The sequence below is a fragment of the Ambystoma mexicanum genome, chromosome 5p (genome assembly GCF_040938575.1).
Source record: "Ambystoma mexicanum isolate Mex_15411 chromosome 5p, UKY_AmexF1_1, whole genome shotgun sequence".
Taxonomy (NCBI): Eukaryota; Metazoa; Chordata; class Amphibia; order Caudata; family Ambystomatidae; genus Ambystoma; species Ambystoma mexicanum.
The window spans coordinates 780056418-780075866 of NC_090930.1; the positions used below are offsets into that span (position 1 = coordinate 780056418).

The window sequence follows — 19449 nt, forward strand, 5'->3', positions numbered from 1 at the left end:
CTCAGAACATTGTATTTAGCCGTTATTTCATCAAACGTATGAGGTGTTCCTTGACTAAACAGCTGCACGACTAATTTAATGCCACGAGAGAGCCATGGCTTCCAACATAGAATTCTCTTATTAACCTTAATCAGGGGGTTCAACCATAAATATTGTGAGGTAAACTGAGATTTTTTTGTAATTAATGGAAATAAATAGGAACTTAGATACATAATAGAGACATTAATGCTTGAACTATCTCTTATTGTCTATGATGCAGGGGCAAACGACAAGATAATGGGATTTAATCTATCACTCTCTCTATAAGAAGCCAATTAGGTAAACAGGGACTGGCAGGAAAGAACCACAATTTAGTGTGCCTCAAAACAAAGGCCATATGGCATTTCCTAAAGTCATGAAACCCTACACCTCCTTCAATTCTAAGCTTTTTGAGCATATTTAGCAAGATTCTGCGTCTTTCTTTTCCCCCAGAGGAATTTGAGGATACAGGAGTCTAATGATTTTAAAAAATGAAGCAGGAAAATGAATAGGAAGCATATATAGAAAATAAAGAATAATCGGGGAAATTGAATTGAATTGAATTGATTGTTTATTTGTATAGCATTTATACACAATGGCCCTCATTCCGAGTATGGTGGTAGTCATGGGGCTATTTGCGCCAAGACTGCCTCCCATACCGGTACCGATTCCGGTTTGGTTCAATAGGGACTTACCGGTCGATTCCAACCTTGGAGGGACCGGTAAGTCCCCATTTACCAAACCATTCTCCATTCCCATTTGAGTCCCCATAGGGTCAGACCAGGCGTTAAGGAAGGGACCCGCTTAGGGACCTCGTAGTAGGGCGGTAAGGATTACCGGCACCGGTCTCCTTACCGGTGCCCAGTATCCCTTACCGCCCTACTCGGAATGAGGGCCAATGTGTTTCAAAGTGCTCAAGGAGGGAGGGAACATGGGAGAATACAATCACATTCTTACAGTCCTTGAAGCAATTAGAATGTGACATAAAAACAATCATAATCAGCCTGACGGCATTTCAGATTGTGCAAGTGCAATGGAACAGTAAAGGTAAAAAAGGGGGAAGGGAAGAATGAAACAAACCAGCAGTACATTTACTATACCTGACAACAATTGTTGTAGTGCATCAATAACAAGAGTAGGGGGAGGGGAAGGGGGGAATGGAGAGAAGGAGGATGAGAGGAACAAACAAGCGACTATCATAGTAGGTCAAAGAATGAATCATAATAGTGCTGGGGGGGGTGGGAGGATAAAGACAAGGAGGGAAGGGAGGAGACAGACAAGCTGCTATCAGAGGTCAAGGACCAATGATAGAGTAAGTGCTAACAGACATCAAAAAGAGGGTATAAGGGGGGATTGTGCAATTTATTCCAGGTGGGGTCTCTCTAGGGTCTGTGTTGAACCCTGAATGGCTTCTTCCTTTGGGTTTATATTGATATTGATATTTTATTTCTATCCCGTTTGAATCAATTAAAAGCATCATTTTAATTGATTTAAGTATACCCCACCAGGATAAAAACAGGGGGTACCATGAATTAGTAAGCTCTTTAACTTTACTCAGGATACATGCCATATTTTGTTTAGTTATTCTTTCGATAGAAGATGTTGTATGGATCCCCAGATATTCAAAACCATCAGGGCACCACTTAAGTGGTAGTATCTCTGACTTATCTGTATTAAGTTTGTATCCTGGTGCCGAAGAAATAATTGTGTAACAGTATGGAGTAATCTGCTTAGGCACGTATCCGGTATATGTAAAAGCAATAAGACATCATCAGCATATGCAGCAGTTTTAATTTGAATACCTCCAAAGTGAATTCCCGTTATATTCATCTTGTCTAATTGCCTCAAGAAAGGGTTCTAGTGCCAAAATAAAAAGTAGGGGAGAGAGGGGACTTACTTACCAGGTTCCTCTATGAAGAGAGAAAGAGGGAGACATGTAACCATTAATAAAAACTGATGTTTTGGGATTAGAGTATAGTACTTTGATAATAGTTATAAAAGGAATCGGAATACTATGTCACTTTAAAGCTTCAAACATATAATTCCATTCAACCCTATCAAAAGCCTTTTTCGGCATCAAGTGCAATGGCAGTACATGGGTTAGTGGATTTCTGAGTCTGATATTAGCTGATATTAGCTGAAGACAGTCGTCCTCTAACATAGCCCACCTGATCATTCTTGATAAGATTTGGGAGAATAGGAATTAATCTATTAGCAACAATTTTGCCAAACATGTGCAATCAGTATTAATCAAGGATATTGGTCTTTAATTTTAAACTAATTTGGTATCTTTATTTGGTTTATGGAAGACAATAAGCATAGCATCTGAAAAGGACCCTTTGGTTTTCCCATTTGAAATAAAGGAGGAATACAGATCATTAAGCTTAGGTACTAGCAGATCTTTAAAGTGGACATAAAAATCAATTGAAAGACCATCAGGACCAGAAGCTTTCCCTTTATTGAGATCCCTAATGGCGTTATATATTTCACTTGCTGTAATGGGGGCATTCAGTGTCTGCAGATTGGTACTAACATATGAGTTATGATGTATACGTTTTAAGGAATCTGATGCATAAATATTATTGGGTGTAGTATTCGAAGAGTATAATTTTTGATACAAGTTTGAGACTAGTTTTAAAATATCTTTATCATTAACGGTTCTATTGCTTTTATGGTTTTAATAACAGTAATCTTAGCGTTATTTCTCTTCAATTTAAGGTAAAACGCAAGTGACTTACTAGTTTTATTTAAGAACTGATAAATTTTAGATTTGTACTTTAGGAGGTTGGTACATGAGTATTGCGTAGGCAAATTATTATATTGTATTCTTAGTTTAGTAATATTTTGTAGGGTAGAGATAGAGTTGAAGCGTAGGTAATCATGTTCTAAAGATTCAATTGGTTTCATAATATCATCCGTTTCTTGTTTAATTTTTCTCCTTTTCTTAGCAGCATATGATATAATATGTCCCCTTAATACTGCTTTATAACAATCCCAGTTATTGTCTATGGATGCATCAGTATTAAGGTTTTCAGAGAAGAAAAGAGAATGTTGCTGCTGAATGGATTTATTGAAGAGATCATATTTCAGGAGTGTAGGATTAAATCTTCATCTGTTCTGTTGGTTATTATTGTGTACATTAGAAAGTTGAATGTGAACAGGGGCATGATCAGACATGGTAATGGGTTCTATTTTGGCATCCAACAGGCATTTGGTCAAGGATTTGGATATAAAAATCTAATCGATTCTTGAAAAGGAATTATGAGGTGGAGAGTAGAACGTATAATCCAAATCAGAGGGATGAGCTATGCGCCAAGTATCAATCAAGCTTAATTCTGAAACCAAATTGACAAACTGCTGATGGGACTTCTTTATCATAAAATGTGAATTGGATTTTTTGTCAAGAACAAGAAGGGGATCTAAGACTTAATTACAGTCACCACACACAATGAGATTATTAGGACTAGAATTGCATATATAGTTTCTTAGTTGAGTCCAGAAAACATGTTCAGCATTGGTATGACCATATACATTTAATATGGAGTATTCAATAGAATCAATGAGAAGTTTAACCAAAACCCATCTTCCCACATCATCTGAGTCAGTGGCAATAACCATACATTGAAGATGTTTGTTAACAAGGGTAATAACTCAATTTTTCCTTCCATTTGCCACACTCGAGAAGACTTGACCCACCCATAAGCATTTAAGTGTAGCCGTTTCCTCTTGTGAGAGGTGGGATTCTTGTAAACAAGCAATTGCAGGTTTAACCCTATTAAGGTGTGAGATAAATTTCTGTTGTTTGATAGGGTTATGTAATCCCTTTACATTCCATGAAGATATATTAAGAGTCTTTAACAGCAAATAGGGTGAATACACATACTTGTGGTCAATGCTGACAAGTGTTACATTAATGAACATATAAGGAAGACACATTTGGGAGAGGGACAGATGAACAAGAAAAAGATGGAATTTTATAACTTCCAAAAACATAATTATATAATGTGAAAAAGTAGTGGCTAGCAGGAAACAGCCACTCTAAACCATGTCAGAGTTTTGATGATGAGTGGAAGGGGTTGTGAGCCTGATGCAGAGGTGCTCATCCAGTGTCCCACTTTGGCAAAGACGCCATTTAATGACAGAAGGTTTAATGATAGATTTTAATTCATGTATGTGCTTTAGACGTATCCATTTACTCTCTTCTATGACTTTGGATAACATTGCGTAAGTCCATTGGGTTTTGAAATGCGAGTTACTTTCAGTGAGGTTGGATGGATGATTCCATATCTGGCATTCATCTGCCTTAGGGCTGGTCTAAACGTCAATAATTATTTTCATCTTTCTACAGTGACATTGGAAACATCTTGTGAAATAAAGATCTTGATAACTTCCCATATGAGTTGTTTTTTTTGGTTAGCTTTTTCCAGGATAGGTACCACATGAGTACAATCAAGTAATGTGAAAATTAAAGTTCTTGGGGCATTCCGAGATGAACTGTTGAGTCCAATACGATGGGCTCTTTGGATGTTGAGTTGCAAGGGTACAGGCAGGTCCAGAAGTATAGGAAACATGTAATATAGAAATTGAATATGATCATCTTTCTCTATTTTCCCCGGAAGGCCTACAATCTTTAGGTTGTTTCTCCTATTCCTATTCTCTAAATGTTCTGGATGCTTCTGGAGAGAAATAACTGGATTTCCCAGTGACAGCACTCTTTCTGTAACATCTTCTGTGTTTCTAATCCTTCTTTCTACTTCATTAATTCTTGTTTCAAAGGTGGACCATTTGTCGTCAAGCAATTGTAGTTTTGCAGTTGTGGCTTCCATGAAGGGTTTGAGCACTCTGATCTCTGACAAAATAGCTAGCATAACTGGATGTTGCATATCATGCTTGGGTGTGCGAGAGTCAATTTTCTGTCTCTTAGGAGCACTATTTGTCGATGTTGAGGGCCGGTCTTTAGTTTGCCCTTTTTTTGAAGCCATATTTGTGTCAGGTATGAGACACCAAATTGATGATGACGTATTGCTAATACCTTGTAATATTAGAGACAGCTGCCTCCTCAATGAGCTGCGTTTGAAGTAACTTTGGTAGAAGTGCACACATACCTCTCACACACAGCTCAGCAGCCTGTTCAGCAATCCATTCTATGCAGCAATGCCCCAGAAATATATTTTTCCAGAATAGCTGCGCTTAGGTTACATACATATATTTTCTTTGTGCCAGAGTATGTATTAGAAGAAACGAAGCCAAGCAGCCATATGTGACATAGATACTTTCTTCATATATTCATATAAGGAGAGCTGCATTTATCCTTGAGATTTCCAACAGCCATGTGCCTCAAAGCTATATTTCTATCTGGAAATTCACATAAGATATATTGTGCAGCATTAATTAAATCTTGATACATTTCCTATTGCAGAAAAAGAAAAAGAAAGAAGGCACTTGTAATCTATGAATAACTTTGCTGTGTGCTTAAAATACCTTGTAGTCCTTGTGTTATGTTTATATTGAGAATTAGGCCTTTGTTGTCCAATTAACAAGCTTTCTAACTTTAGTGGGCCACCCACATCAGGTCTGCTGTGTCAGCTGCCAGAAAGTGTTGGCTTAGTAATAACACAACCTGACTGTCAGAAAGGCCGCACCCTCGGGTCTCTCGGGTCTGAATGAGGGACAGAAATCTCTGCACACACTGCGGAAATGCTTTGGTAAGAACCACAGCAGACTGCACAATGTTATATTTCATTTAAAAAATAAGAAGTCATTATATTTAATTTCGCCGGCGTGGGAGCGTGATTATGCTTCTGTCTACATCGGCGCTTAACCATGCACCTATACATTGTATCTTGATTTGTGTGCTTTATAACACCCCTGTATTAAATGTTTTTTACATGTGATCAATGTCTACCAAGCAAGGATGTTGTTGTTTTGTAACTATCAAACCTGTCAGTCAGTGCACTAAAATGTATAATTAATGCATAGATTGGGCACATTCAAACCATACTTAAAACATGCACAGTGCTTAAATTAGAACTTTTGCAATGCAAAATGATGACTAGTAAAATGCATCTCATTAAACTGCCCTGTGAAGTCCAATTTTTTTTTAATTAATTTCTTTTTAGTTGGACAGATTCTTCTAAAAGATCTCATTACACAGATTAAGTATTTTTGTAGATAAATAATCTCCTAGATCGCTCAGGCTTGCCTAAAAGGAGACATAGCTATATTGTAGCGTCCCTCTATTGTGTTTATACTGGAGGAGACACTCATTCCACAAAACAGAAGCCGATGATTGGCTCTGTCACCTTGGACGTAATGAAAGCCCACGGTCCAAATTCAGAATTGCATTCATCATGTTCCAACCCGCATGTTTCTCCCCAATCAAAATAGATAATTCCAACATAACTCGTAATTATCAAGTTGGCTGATACCTTCATGCTAGATCTGTTTGGAAGCTGCAAACTACAAGTTTGCACACTGGCCAGCAAAACATGTCATCCTACAGAGGATGAAATCATAAATATACCGCCTAGTCATGGGGTGTGGTGGAAAATAAGTTAGTAGTCCGAGCTCACCCACCCTTCCAGCAGGCTGAAGGTGGAGCAAAAAGTGGGACCCCAATTTTCGAATGATTGGGGGGCTAAATACAGAAGGGTGTGGCAGGTAGCAAGCCATATGCCTCAGGGTTTACAGGGTGACCCTAATGTGCGATATTAATCTAGCCCCAGCATCACCCAATGCATAAACAGGCTAGCAGGTGTCAACTCATAGCTTCAGCCCCTAGTCCTCAGGTAGGGGAAAAAGGTAGTGTGCGGGTCAACTGGTTACTCAGTCAAGGCCCATATACTGGACAAGCTGCATTGTCCACAAATATTGTAGCAAGTCATGTATTTTATTGTTCTTTTATATGAACTTTGGCTTTCATATGACATTGAAATAGGTGAGCTAACAGACTTGTTTGCCTGTTTTGGGCACAAAATACATTTCACTTTTTGATTATAATATATGGGGAAACATCTTAGTCTGGTAAACCATGTGTGGGTGAGGTAGGGCACACTTAACATTTTATGTCTAGGTGACCATGGATTCAGCAACCGATGAACATGAAGCCTATTTAGGAGAAGTGATTTTCCCAGGATCCTATAGGCTGGTGAAACAGGGATGCCAGACTCTGAGCCCAGATGTTCTGGCTGCAGAGTTGCCATTTTTTATGGTTCTAGATTACAAACCCTCCTTTGGTATCATTACTCTAGTGCTAACATGAAATGTGTTTTGCAATGTTGAGTTTCAGGAGCTAAACTGGTGTGATGGTTATAAATGATATGCTGTACGGATTACATCTTTGTAACCATCTAATGTATGCATGTAACCCCTACCAATGTAGTGTGCAACATTGCTTCCTGAAGCTAACCTTTCACTTCTTCATGCACTATATGTGTGATCATTTGTTTTACAGTCTCCTTTAACCCATATGGCACTTTCTTTTGTTCCCTCCCTTTGTACTTTCTGAACTGAATGCTTCCAAGGCACATGGAAGATGAATTCTCTGTAACCCCTCCCTATACATTCAGGTGCTTTAAAGCATATATGTTTACAGTTGGTACCCCACAATTCACAAATGAAATAAATCAATACCATAAACAAAATAAAATACACATAAACTAGACTTAGTAATGTGTACATGGGTGCCAAATACAAAATTGTCCCTGGTTGGGGGTGGGAGATACAGAGATAAGGTGCAATTTTTGATCCTTCCAGGAGAACCCCACATGGATGAACTACCACCTGTAAATTAAGGTGGGGGAACTGGGGCAGACATATGCCTGTCCTTCATAACCATCTCTTGTAATTCTAAGTGATCTTGTCTAAGTCATTCCAATACTAAAACCACATAGAAAATCGGTCAAATTTGTATTCCAAGGTCTTCATAGAGATATGCTTTGAGTTACTCCTGGAGATCAATATGGGAACAGCCAGATGTTGGTATTTCGGCCAAATTCACAAAATTCTAAAAATACTGGATGACCTCCTTGGAAAGGTCCAACAATATGATTTTCTGGGGGTGATGTTCAATGACCAAGGGAATTGGCCCTCAAAGATGTCAAAATCCAGCCTGTCACTGGAAAAGTAAGGTGGGGAATTTTAAGGTTCTTTTACTCACATGGGCATGGCACAATCACACCAGCAGTAACAATGTACCAAGCCCAGGCCAGGGCTGCAGTAATATACGGGGTGGACATTTGGGGATACTCAGACCCTAAGAACTTGGGTAGGGTCGACAGATCCTTTCTGAAAAAGTTATTAGATCTGCCAAAACCATGACAGAGTGTGCCAGTGTACCTGGAATTGGGCCTTAGACCGATTGAGAGTGAGGTTGTTTTTAACCGGTGCAGTAAGGGCTGAGATTCTGGTTGGTGCCTGAGTTGTAGGTTTATTGGGAGGCGACCACACACCTCATGGAGATTGAGGGTGGTAGATCCCTGCTGTGGTTCCAGCACATAAAAAACTCTTGACGAGGCTGGAGATGGGAGGCCTATGGCTAAACCCCCAGGGGGTTACGCACAAAGATATAGGCAAAGACAAAATGAGGGTACAGAGCTTAATAGAAGTCAAGTTGGTAAACAACTGCATGACACTGGCTGCGGGCATAATCTATCCATCTAACAAGCCAACAAGGGGCTCTGAGAAATACTTCGATTATGTCTGGCCCGCACCCTGTACATTAAATTTAGGTTTGCCCAACTGCACCTGGCTTCTCCACCCCAAAAAATGTGTATTGAATGGAAACGAAACGTGCCCACCCTGTGGCTTGGATAGAGAATCCTTGAACACATTCTTGTTCTTTTGCCAGAACTACCGGGTAGCACATTGTAAACTCCTAAAAACCCTTTGTAATACCCATGGGATACGGCACATAAGGCAAGCCCTCACAACTTTTAAAACATGCAATGAAGTAAAAGTGGTCTACTGTGAAGCCAATTACATTGACCTAGCCTGGCGTATAAGAAGGCGTAGAAGGCATGCCAGTTAATCCCCATAGACAGTAGTGTACAAGCAGCCTAACTAACTGCTACTAATAGATTAGTAAAATCTGCTTTGAATGAAGCTAATGACCTTTAATTGGGGGTAATTAAACCAGTGAATATCATTTTAAACAGCAATAGGAGGACCTTTTTCAAGTGATCGACTTTTTGCTATTGTAACACCTAGTGTTGGGCCTCCAACTCCAACGATGAATTGCCATTTTTACCTAAGTCCTTTTATCCATGCATTGTGTTGCACATTATCTTTGTACTGTCTTTTATTGTATCACAGTGATTCCTTGTACATGCGTGTTATGGCGAATGAGGATAAGTCGAATAAAAGTTATTTTTTTATTTGATTTGGTATTCCATTAGATTCAAGAATCAATTGTGGGAACCACTAATGCCCATAATCATTTTATCTTTTAGTAATCAATACACCAATGTTTTCGTTAATTGAGACCAGTAACGTTTACATCAAATGTGTAACATAGTGCCCAGAAGCGTGATAACCAGTTTTAACTAATGTGAGAACAACTGTTTTAGCCCAAACAATTCAGTCCATTTTAAACAGATACTACTGCCTACTCTAGATTGCACTTGTTTTTATTTAATTTATCTTACTTATAATCTTAATATGTTGTCTTTTATTGCCAGAGCCCAAAATAATTGTGTTTCTATCAGAGACGATATCTAGAGTATAAAAAGTACAGTGCTAAACATGTGGGGCACAACAATTCATTGTTCCCCAAAGACATCTAAACATATGTTCTCCCACCATTGTTTTGATTCTTGAAAAAACACATGTCTACGATCATATGACATTAGATCTCATTAAATAGAATTGTTACAAAAATATTCTCATTCTATCCTTCATCATATCCTCTAGGACACGCTTAAGCATTAACACAACAAATGTGTGCAAATCTGAAAAATAAAAAATAAAAGTTGAGGATTAATGCCACAACTCTATAGTCATGTACTTGCAGTACCATTTCAAAACTGTGGAGTACGGACTGGAGTATGGAGAAACCAATGGAAACTTATTGAAACTCAGTTTTCAAAATAATGCAAAAGCACAGTTCTGACCGCAGTCTGCAGCCCTGTATAAAATTGCAGATTTAAGTTTCGATTTTAATAGCAGGAATAGAGGTATCAGATAGTAGCGTGATCTGTGATGTATGGAAAAAGAGGCTCTGAATTCCAGCCAGGACAGAATTTCATCAAATACTCGTGCTCTGGTGTGAGACTCTGGTGTGAGACTCAGGTGTGAGACTCAGGTGTGCGTCAGCTCTGTTTACAAAGCAAAAATAAAAATGTTAACCTAGCTTTAAATGGTAGACATACAGTAGCATAGTGCACCACACCATGGTATAGCATGGACTGAGTTGCAATGAAGCATAAGATTAACAACTATTAACCCCTTGCCTACTAATCTCTAATATCTGGCTAATATTTATAGCTCAGTTCATAGTTCAGTCCATAGCCCATTGGTGCAAAACATCGGTGCAGATCATTGAGACAAATGGCCCAATTCAAGATTCTGCAAACACAGGCTGAGCAGCGTTGCTTGAAAAATGCAACAAGTAAAGCTGCTTCTGCAATTAAAGTGTGGAATGTGAAAAGCCACATTGCTCAAAGTAGTTCCATTGTTCATGTTCTGCTGCAGAAACATTTTGGCATCCGTTTGCTGCCTTGAAACACATGTTCTCTGGAACCTTCTAAAGGTTTAGCCAATTGGGGAGTGTGTCTGATTGGTTTGTGAAATCCCAGTCAGGTGTAGGCAATTATTTCACTTTCTGTAGGAAAACATACATAAAGGGGCAGATCACAGAGAGAGGTCTTAAAAGGGAAATGAGGGGGATGTCTCTCTGAGGACCTGCTGCCTATGCTGACTGAGAATCTGGTGAGTGTTTTTCTGGATTTGTCCTGCTGCAGAGGAAGGAGGGCGCGCTGAGGGGGAGACAGTCATGCTGAGACCGAGGGCACACTGAAACTATTTGTCGCTGAGTCTGCGGGTATGAATATTTCAAGCACTCTTTAGATGAATGTAGAGAAGGAGCCAAGTACCCCCACCTCAACCACCTCACCCATATTGCCTTTATGTTGGGAACCAGAGTGTGAGAAACAAGCAAAACCATTGAACATACAGATACCATGGAGAATCCTGGAAGGAAGGTTCCCATTGAGAAAACCATACCTGCATACCAGACAGTTAGATGGGCATTTGAATGAAATCCCAGAAGAAACAGGACGGTTGAATGGAAGCAAAGAATGGTGATGTCACTGTCACACGAAGCCGGCTGACGTACATAGAAAAGATGCAGAGACAAGAGAATGAAGATATTCTATAAGGCATCAAGAAAGTATCAAAAATAAGTGACATCTTGGGATGAAGAAGAAACTTATACACAGAACTGATGAAGCTATCTAGTCATTTTACATGTTTACATATGCAAAGAAATGCAAGCAGACAAAGTATTCCTGGGACTAGCTTTATAGTGAATAGATGGTGGCAAGCGCCAATGTATACAATGTATACATGTATAGGAGCAAATGAAGAATGGAAGTTTCCACTACGTATTATAGCAGAGCCAAACTAAAAAAGGAAGGCCTCTTTTCCAGTGTGTCACAGTTAAAAACAATTGAATGAATTAACAGCAGTGAAACTCAGAAAGGTGAGGCTGGATGAGCCCAAAGGAGCCAAGGTCTTATCAGGCTGGGGTGAGCAGACATTGGATACAAATCATGTGAAATAATGAAACTCATGTTCAGAAGACATGGGCAAAAACAAGGAAGACATCAGAGGTCTATTAAAAAATAATATTTTAAATGCACTAGAGCTTGATTTTGTGGTATTCAGTCAAGAGGAAGGATGAAGTTGGATGATCATGACAACCACACCTACACATGAGGGCAGAGCATTCCTTCACTCCCCTGAATTCTCCAGAGCAAAAGAACACTCTCAAGGACAGGTTCAAAGCCTTAATTGACAGCAGACCAATGAGGTGATGATAGCTGATATTCTAATTGGTGGGAAGCTATGGTTAAAGACTAGCTCACCACACCAGCACCTGGAAGACCAGCCTGCGTGCTGCTGATGTAGGTGGAAAAGTACTGACGGAGGTTAGAGTGCCAACCAATTGTAGGGGGCCGCGTGATTAAAAGTCCAATAGTTTGTGTAACCAATGGGCCGTTGTGTATTTAGTGAGATTCATAGTGACCTGTTTAAACGGAGGGCTTAGTTGCCCCACCGGATGTTAAGAAACCTATCACTTTTCTTCACTCTCTTAGACTAGTATGGATTGTATACTTATAGGTTCCTTTAGAACCATTCACAATAGCCACTAGGTTTTTGAAGTTTGCCATGTAGGATGATGTTAGTAAATACATAGGTTGATGTCATCAATGACTGTTTTTTTTGTAAAAGAGAGCTTTTTTCAAGATGCATTGAGAAGTTATGTGCTGAGACGTCCGTTGATGTCCGTTGTATTCCCTGTTTTAGATAATTGATATTAAAACAGTTACCCTTTTTCCAACTACATATGTTGTTTCGATTATTGATGCTTGAGTAACTTCTGCATCCCCATTCATCTCAAGGGTATTGCTACCTCGTCTTAATGGGCTGGAGTCCACCAGTACACGTGATAGCAGAGATGATGATAAATATCCATCGAGATAGTAGGCTTTGGTGTCCCAGAAATATCGCACGACTTCTGCCATTCGGCTGAAACGATGTGAAGCTCCCTGTAGATAGCGGAAACATTTTTAATTATCAGGCTTGCAAACTCGGGTGAGACAGGTCCCCGGGTTTCAGACAGAAACCCTCCCATTGTCTACAGGAAGCTAAACAAAAGGAAAGTTGAAGCGGCTGATAAAGAGACAGACAATCCCAAGAATTGGAAGTCGAAAAAGTGAATGGTGAGTAAAAACTGAGTGAGATGGCAAAATTGTGAATGGGCAGTGATTGGAGAAAGTGATAAGGGAAAACGAGTAACTGAGGGAGGTTGGGTTAAAGTAACTTGAGAATGATGAGCATTGAATATTTAGTAAATGACTTGAGGGAGGTCAAGCAATTGAGTTATTGAGTAATTGACTTGAGGAGAGGCCAAGCAATTAAGAGATATTGTGATGGAAGGTGCCGCGATAAAGACTACACCCAGTTTCCTCCGTCGTAAAGACGTAACAGAAGGAATCATTTCTAGAGCCCTACTTATGAGTTACATAGGCTACGAACTTGGTTAAAGGCGAGTTTAAAGAGAACGATTCACATCCCAATCAGGGTATTTTTAGGGGGAGGAAAAGATTGCTCTTGAGGAGAAGACTGAGATATATCAGGCTGGTTGAGGATGTCTGTTTGTCTTGTTTGTTTTATGTGAGTGTATATGATAAAAAAACAATAGAGGAATTGATAGGCGTGAAAAGGAAAACACGAGATTTAAGAATTAATTATTTATTATTGGAATTGAATTGATGGTGCTTAGTGAAAAAATAGATTAAAGTATGTTAGGCAGAAACCTGTGCAGTTCCCTTAGGGAACACTGCAAAAGATTTAGGACTACAGGTGTTAGCAGTAAACCCACTTGGTAGCAGTCTGTACCACCCAGATTAACCTGGTAGCAGTGGCTGAGCAGTCAGACTTCCCTCAAGAAGAGTTAGGCAGTATGCAAAGTATACACAATAGGTACTCAGACACAATAATACAAGCAAACACTGACCAGAGCTTTGGTATCAAAGTATATAATTATTTATTTAAAAACACTGTTTGAAACACTCCAGCACTCTTATTGTAAAATATTCTAAACATAGTTACTATTGTAATATATACACCCCTTTTTCCTTATCAGATAAGTCACTGTAAAACACCACTTATTTTCATACAGAGGTGAGCGCTTAACTAGATGGCACTCCAATAAGTTTGTTAGAAAGGGAGGGAAAAAGACAGAATATGGAAAGGTACACCACTCTAAGATTCAGCAACACTGTTAGCAAGGCAGAAGAGCAAAAGTCACTGGTGAGCCAAAGTCCAAAGGCTGGGCCCACTCTCAGAGAGAGCAGAGCACACATGCGCCCAAGATCACACAGTTACACTAGGCTTAGAAAGTCTTGCAGAGGGTTCAAAAAGAGGTTAGAGAGGCTTAGGAAAGTTTAGCCAGGGTGTCCCAAGCTCACCCAGGTTTGAAAGCCGGGGACTAAATCTACCCCGTACAGTCGGTAGCAAGGGAAGCCAGGCGGGACACGGTACCTTAAGTGGGAAGGATCCTCCAGCGGTGGCAGTTGTTCCGGGTATTGGGTGCAATTTGCGTCATCGTCCAGGGGAAGAGAAGATCTCGACTTGGAGGAAAGATGAAGGTCGTTGCACTACCAGGGAAGAAACCAGCCGCAGAGTTTTCCGCTTAAAGGTGGTACCTTTGTTTCGCGGTTGTGGTAAAACGTGGTATCCCGGTTGCCGGGGTGCTTGGCACAGGCAAGGCGGCCACGAGGTACACCGGGAAGGCGAAAAGACGGTGAAACTGGTTATCCCCACCAGTCAAAGGAAGAAGACTCTCCGGCGGGAGATCTCCTCTGTCGTTGGGAAAAGTGGTGAGATGGTCCAGCAGGGCTCCACCGGTGGTGGTGTCGTGGCAGGTCAGCTCGGCTTCTCCCTCGTCGGATTCTTAGGTCCTGTGGCGACTTCTGAAGTTCCAGTCCCCAAAGCCCTGCTTTTATGCAGCAAACCCCCATTCACTCAGCCCAGCTGTCACTCAAACATGCTAAGTGGTGAGCCGGCCGGCTCACCACTTGGGCCAATCAGGATGGAGTGCGACTTGAGTTGCCTAGGCAACTCAGTCCAGGGTGCCTAAATTCCCCTCCACCCCTCCTCAGTACCCCAGACAGAGTGGCACCACTTTGGAGGGCTTCTGTGGAGAAGCCCGCCAAAAAGTGGAACAAAGGGCATGACTTGGGTTGGAGTCACAGAAGAGAACACAAACGCCATTTTAGAATCAAGTTTTGGCAAAAAATACCAACCGGAGAATTAATATTAATTAAATAAACCGGCGGTATGTTCGAGGCTACCGTAAATAATTAAATAAAGGTAGTAGCCTAAAACAATGGGAAATCCCATAGGAAAATTTTCACGGTTGAATATAAAAAGTAGTATCCACTGCCACCAGCCAAAACTCGATCAGGGGGGACGGAGATGTGCCCCCTCGACTAACAGACCCTGCGGCAATTGAATTGCCCCAGCCAGTACGTCCACAATATGATGGTTTGTACTGGTTCTGTTCAGAATTTAAGACTAGTAAAGTCAATGGTGACTTTACATGCCCTGGGAGACAATAGTCAGTCCCAGGGTATGGAGTCTATAAGGGGGGGGGCACTATGACACCCCTGTGTCACTGCACTGAGGGTGCTGTGTAACACACATCACAAAAACACATGAAGCCCTATGGAGTAAAAGACCCGTAGCCCATCAAACACATCTAGATTCAAAGAAACACACTCAAATCATGTCCAAGAGTGAGGGAAAAAGAGCCTCACTCTTGGCAGGAGAAAAAAGTAAACCCCAAAAATCCAGCAAAGCTGCTGGGGGACTCACTAGGTTAGGAAATTCAGCCTAAACAGAGAGTTCTCCCTAACAAAGTAAAAAAAACGTGATATAGAGGGTTTGGAGCCTGCAACCATTGGCACACGCTTATATTGTTTGTTTTTCTGAAACGTTATTGAAATCTGTAAAGAGTAAGGGTGAGTATTGACAGTCAAATGTGACGAGTCAAAATGGAGGATATTACTCCACTTGTGCATCTCTATAAACAGTTGCCGAAACATGCACCCAAACTTAAGCAGTACAGTGCAGAATGGGTTAAGGGCACAGCAGATAAAATGTTCATGCCATGGCCACAAGGGGCATCACTATCAAAGGAGTTTTGCAGCATATGACGACATATTTGCATGAAGCATATACGGGAAAAAAGTTAGATAAACGATTAGCGAGCTAAGAGCTCTGGAAAATGTACCAGCAGGAAAGAGAAGAGCCACCTCCTGACGACAGGATATTGAATATATGGAAGAGGAGGCTGAGGAGACTTCTGCTCCCCCAGCCATGCCTAAAGCAGATGGAGATAGTAAGAAAGATGACAGGTTTGGCCCATTGAGGGAGTTTAAGGCAGCAACAGGGTACAGCAACTTGGCATATGAGTCGCCTGTGCAAAGCAGTGATGAGGGCCAAGAGAAAATTCCTGAGAGAGATGTAATCTCTAAGGTCCCGAGGTACAGGTAGAGATGCGACAAGGAAATAAGTGATCAACCAAGTACATCCTCAGATATAGGAAGGGAAATAAAGAGATGGAAAGGAGAAAAAGATAAGACTGATGAGTTAGCACTTATACAGAACAAATGGATGGGTGGTCAGATTTTGCTCAAAATCAATTTTAAGAGCATCGAGGACATAAGGCAAAGGGAAGATCGATATGAACAGGACAAAAAGGATAGAGAGAGAGGAAAGATTGAAAGAAGATGGAGCAAAAAGGAAGGATAGACAAAGACGGGAACAGTTGTATTAAGCAGGAACAAGCAGAGGAGCAAAGAAAGTATGACAATAGACAGAGGGCAATCAAAGAACGGGAAAGATTAGAAAAGCGAGAAAGAAAGAGAGAGGAAGAGGAGGAACAGAAATTAAGGGATAAAAGAATACAAAGACGAAAAGGCAAAGAGATATGAAGGGCAAATGAGAGGACAGACATGAAGAGAAAAGGGGAAGTTAGGGTAAGAGAGGAAGGGACGAACCAAAGAGAGTTTGAAGATGAACTAGAATGAAAGAGGAGGCAGAGATCATGCGATCTAGAACATGTGGAAGAGGATTTAATGGATCCTAATCCAGTAGTGGCATGGGAGGACAAAGAAGAATTCTTCCCAGCACATGAGCCAATAGCAGGTCCGTCTAGAGCAAATCTAGAGGATGAGTTTGACACTAGAAGCATTGGGGACGCTATCAATAAAGTCTATCATGATATGAGGACTAAGGAAGTACTACAGGGGAAGGTTAAACTGATCAACTCGAGAGTACGCAGTTGTACAACAAAGAGGGAGCCCCATGTAGTTTTGAGCCAAAGGAGCTGTCTTTAGACAGACTGACTCTGAATAGAGATGAAGAAGAGAGATGTCACACAAGTTGGGGACAGGATATGTCAGACGAGGACAGGGAAATATTCCGTGGGTAGGAGGAAGGCAATGTATGTGGCCCTGAAGGATGTTATTCAATGGACAAGGAAGTCAAATGGTCAGATCTAGATCTACCCAAATCCCAGGTGTCAGAATCATTGATGCAGCTTGATCCACCTAGAGGGAAATCCCATGGTGAGAGGGGGGACTCACCACCTTATGTGAGCAGGTTAAGGTCACTGCCAGGTAGAAGGCAGAGTGGAACCATTGTCCCTGCTATGGATAGACAGACAATAGGTGTTGAATGTGAGTTTGGGGTCCTGCAGTTGGACTTAAGCAATATTGATTTGGAAAGTGTTGTGTTGCAATATGGGGATGACATATTGGTCTGTAGCAGCTCATAGGAAGAGCGCAGACGTGAATCAGTTCAGCTTACGATTATTCTTGCAGCCAAAGTATATAAAGTAGACATGAAGAAATTGCAGTATTGTCAAGAAGAGGTACTGTACATAGGTCAGTTAATTTAGCATGAGGGAAAGAACGTTACTCCTGAGAGGGCTGAGGCTATTTTGAAAACAGTAAAGCAACTCATGATAAAGCACATGCAGAGATTTTTGGGACTGTGTCACTATGTAAGAGCATGGGTCTTTGACTACAGTTCATACATAAGGCCCTTGTTGCAAGCTCTGAAGAAAGCACAGGCAAATCAGGAAAGAATTGTCTGGACTGAGGAAATGGAAGAAGGGTACTGATGAGTTGAAAAGGGCAATTTGCACAGCTCCAGTTTTAAGGATTCCCAATTATACTGAGGAATGTTTTGTTGTCACACATGAATGGCACAGTTATGACAGCTGTGCTCACGCAGAGAACCATGTTGGGGTACAAGGCCCTTGCATATTACAGTGGGATTTTAGACCCAGTAATGAGGGGTCATTTTCCTTGCAAACAATGTGTGGCAGCCACCGCGTTCGCCATTGAGAAGGCTGCCAGCATAGTAATGGGGTGTTCCATGACGCTATTTGTTGAACATGCTTTGCTTGCCATTTTGGAAAAGCCTAAATGTACGTTGACTTCTCAAAGGGCTTCTACCTACAATATCAAATCCAGTGATTAAGATTGTTAAATGCAGAATAGTGAATCCTGCCATGCTTGCAGCAGAATCTCTGGCAGAGGACGAGCATGTACATGATTGCTCGAACTATGATGAACTCCAGAGGGTGAAGGAAAATGCATTGGCAGCTGGGGAGATTCTTTTTATTGACGGTTCTAGAATCGATCAAAATGATGGACAAAGATATGCAGCTGCCGCTGTGGTGAAGCACATGGCCAATGGAGAGTTTGAAGTATTGATAAGTGCACGACTACCGTCTCACTTTTCGGGCACATGCTGCAGAATTAGTGGCGCTGATTGTCGCGCTTGAGAATCGGGCAGACCAGGAAGAAACAGTGTACAGTGACTTCACCTATGTGACTTCAACAGTGCACGCAGGGCTTGCAAATTGGAAAGAGAGGGGCTACCTCTGAGCGGACGGCACTCCAGTGCAGCACGCAGCCTTATTGGACAGGCTTATTAAAGCACTACAACTCCCAGTAGCCAGTGCAGTCGTTAAGTGTGCAGCACACCCTAAAAGGACAAACTTTATCTGACATGGAAATCAAAAGGCAGATGAGGAAGCAAAATGAGTTGCATGTTCAGAAAACATTATGAAGTTTAATGCGCCTGATGTGAATGAAAGCATGGTGGTGATGATGAGTGTGCCTGATTGTTATAGTGATCTGTCTAGGACTCAACTTGTAGCGATCTAAGGGGAAGCGCCGCAGGATGAGAAAGATTTGTGGACATGGAGGGGATGTTCTTCAAACCCTTCTGAAGCAGAATTGTGGTGACAAGACAGCACTGGTAAATCAGTGATGCCTGTAGCCGTGTTAAGAGTGGTGTTGGAACAGCTATGCTACCCTGTGCACGCAACTAGAGAGCTTCGACGCAACAATTGCGGAGGAATGGTTTGTTCCAAATTTGGTAGAACACGTTGCATTTTATGTAGTAAACTGTATCGTATGTCAAACATTTACTGCTGGGCGCACACAGCGCACAGAGAAGTTATTCCGAGATCTAATGGCCCCTTTCAGCATTTTCATATCGACTATGTTGACATTCTGCAAGTATACAATGGATAAAGATGTATGATTGTAGTGGTATGTCCCTTTTCGAGGTGACTTGAGGCTGCTCCATGTACATACGCAGACTCCACCTGTGCAGCAACATTTT

At 41.1% G+C, this 19449-nt stretch overlaps 1 protein-coding gene across 1 annotated transcript in view; it reads left to right on the top strand.

The window, feature by feature from the left end:
* Window positions 1-19449, top strand: part of STAC (SH3 and cysteine rich domain) — a 1207284-nt gene that overhangs the window by 463249 nt on the left and 724586 nt on the right. The window lies entirely within an intron of this gene.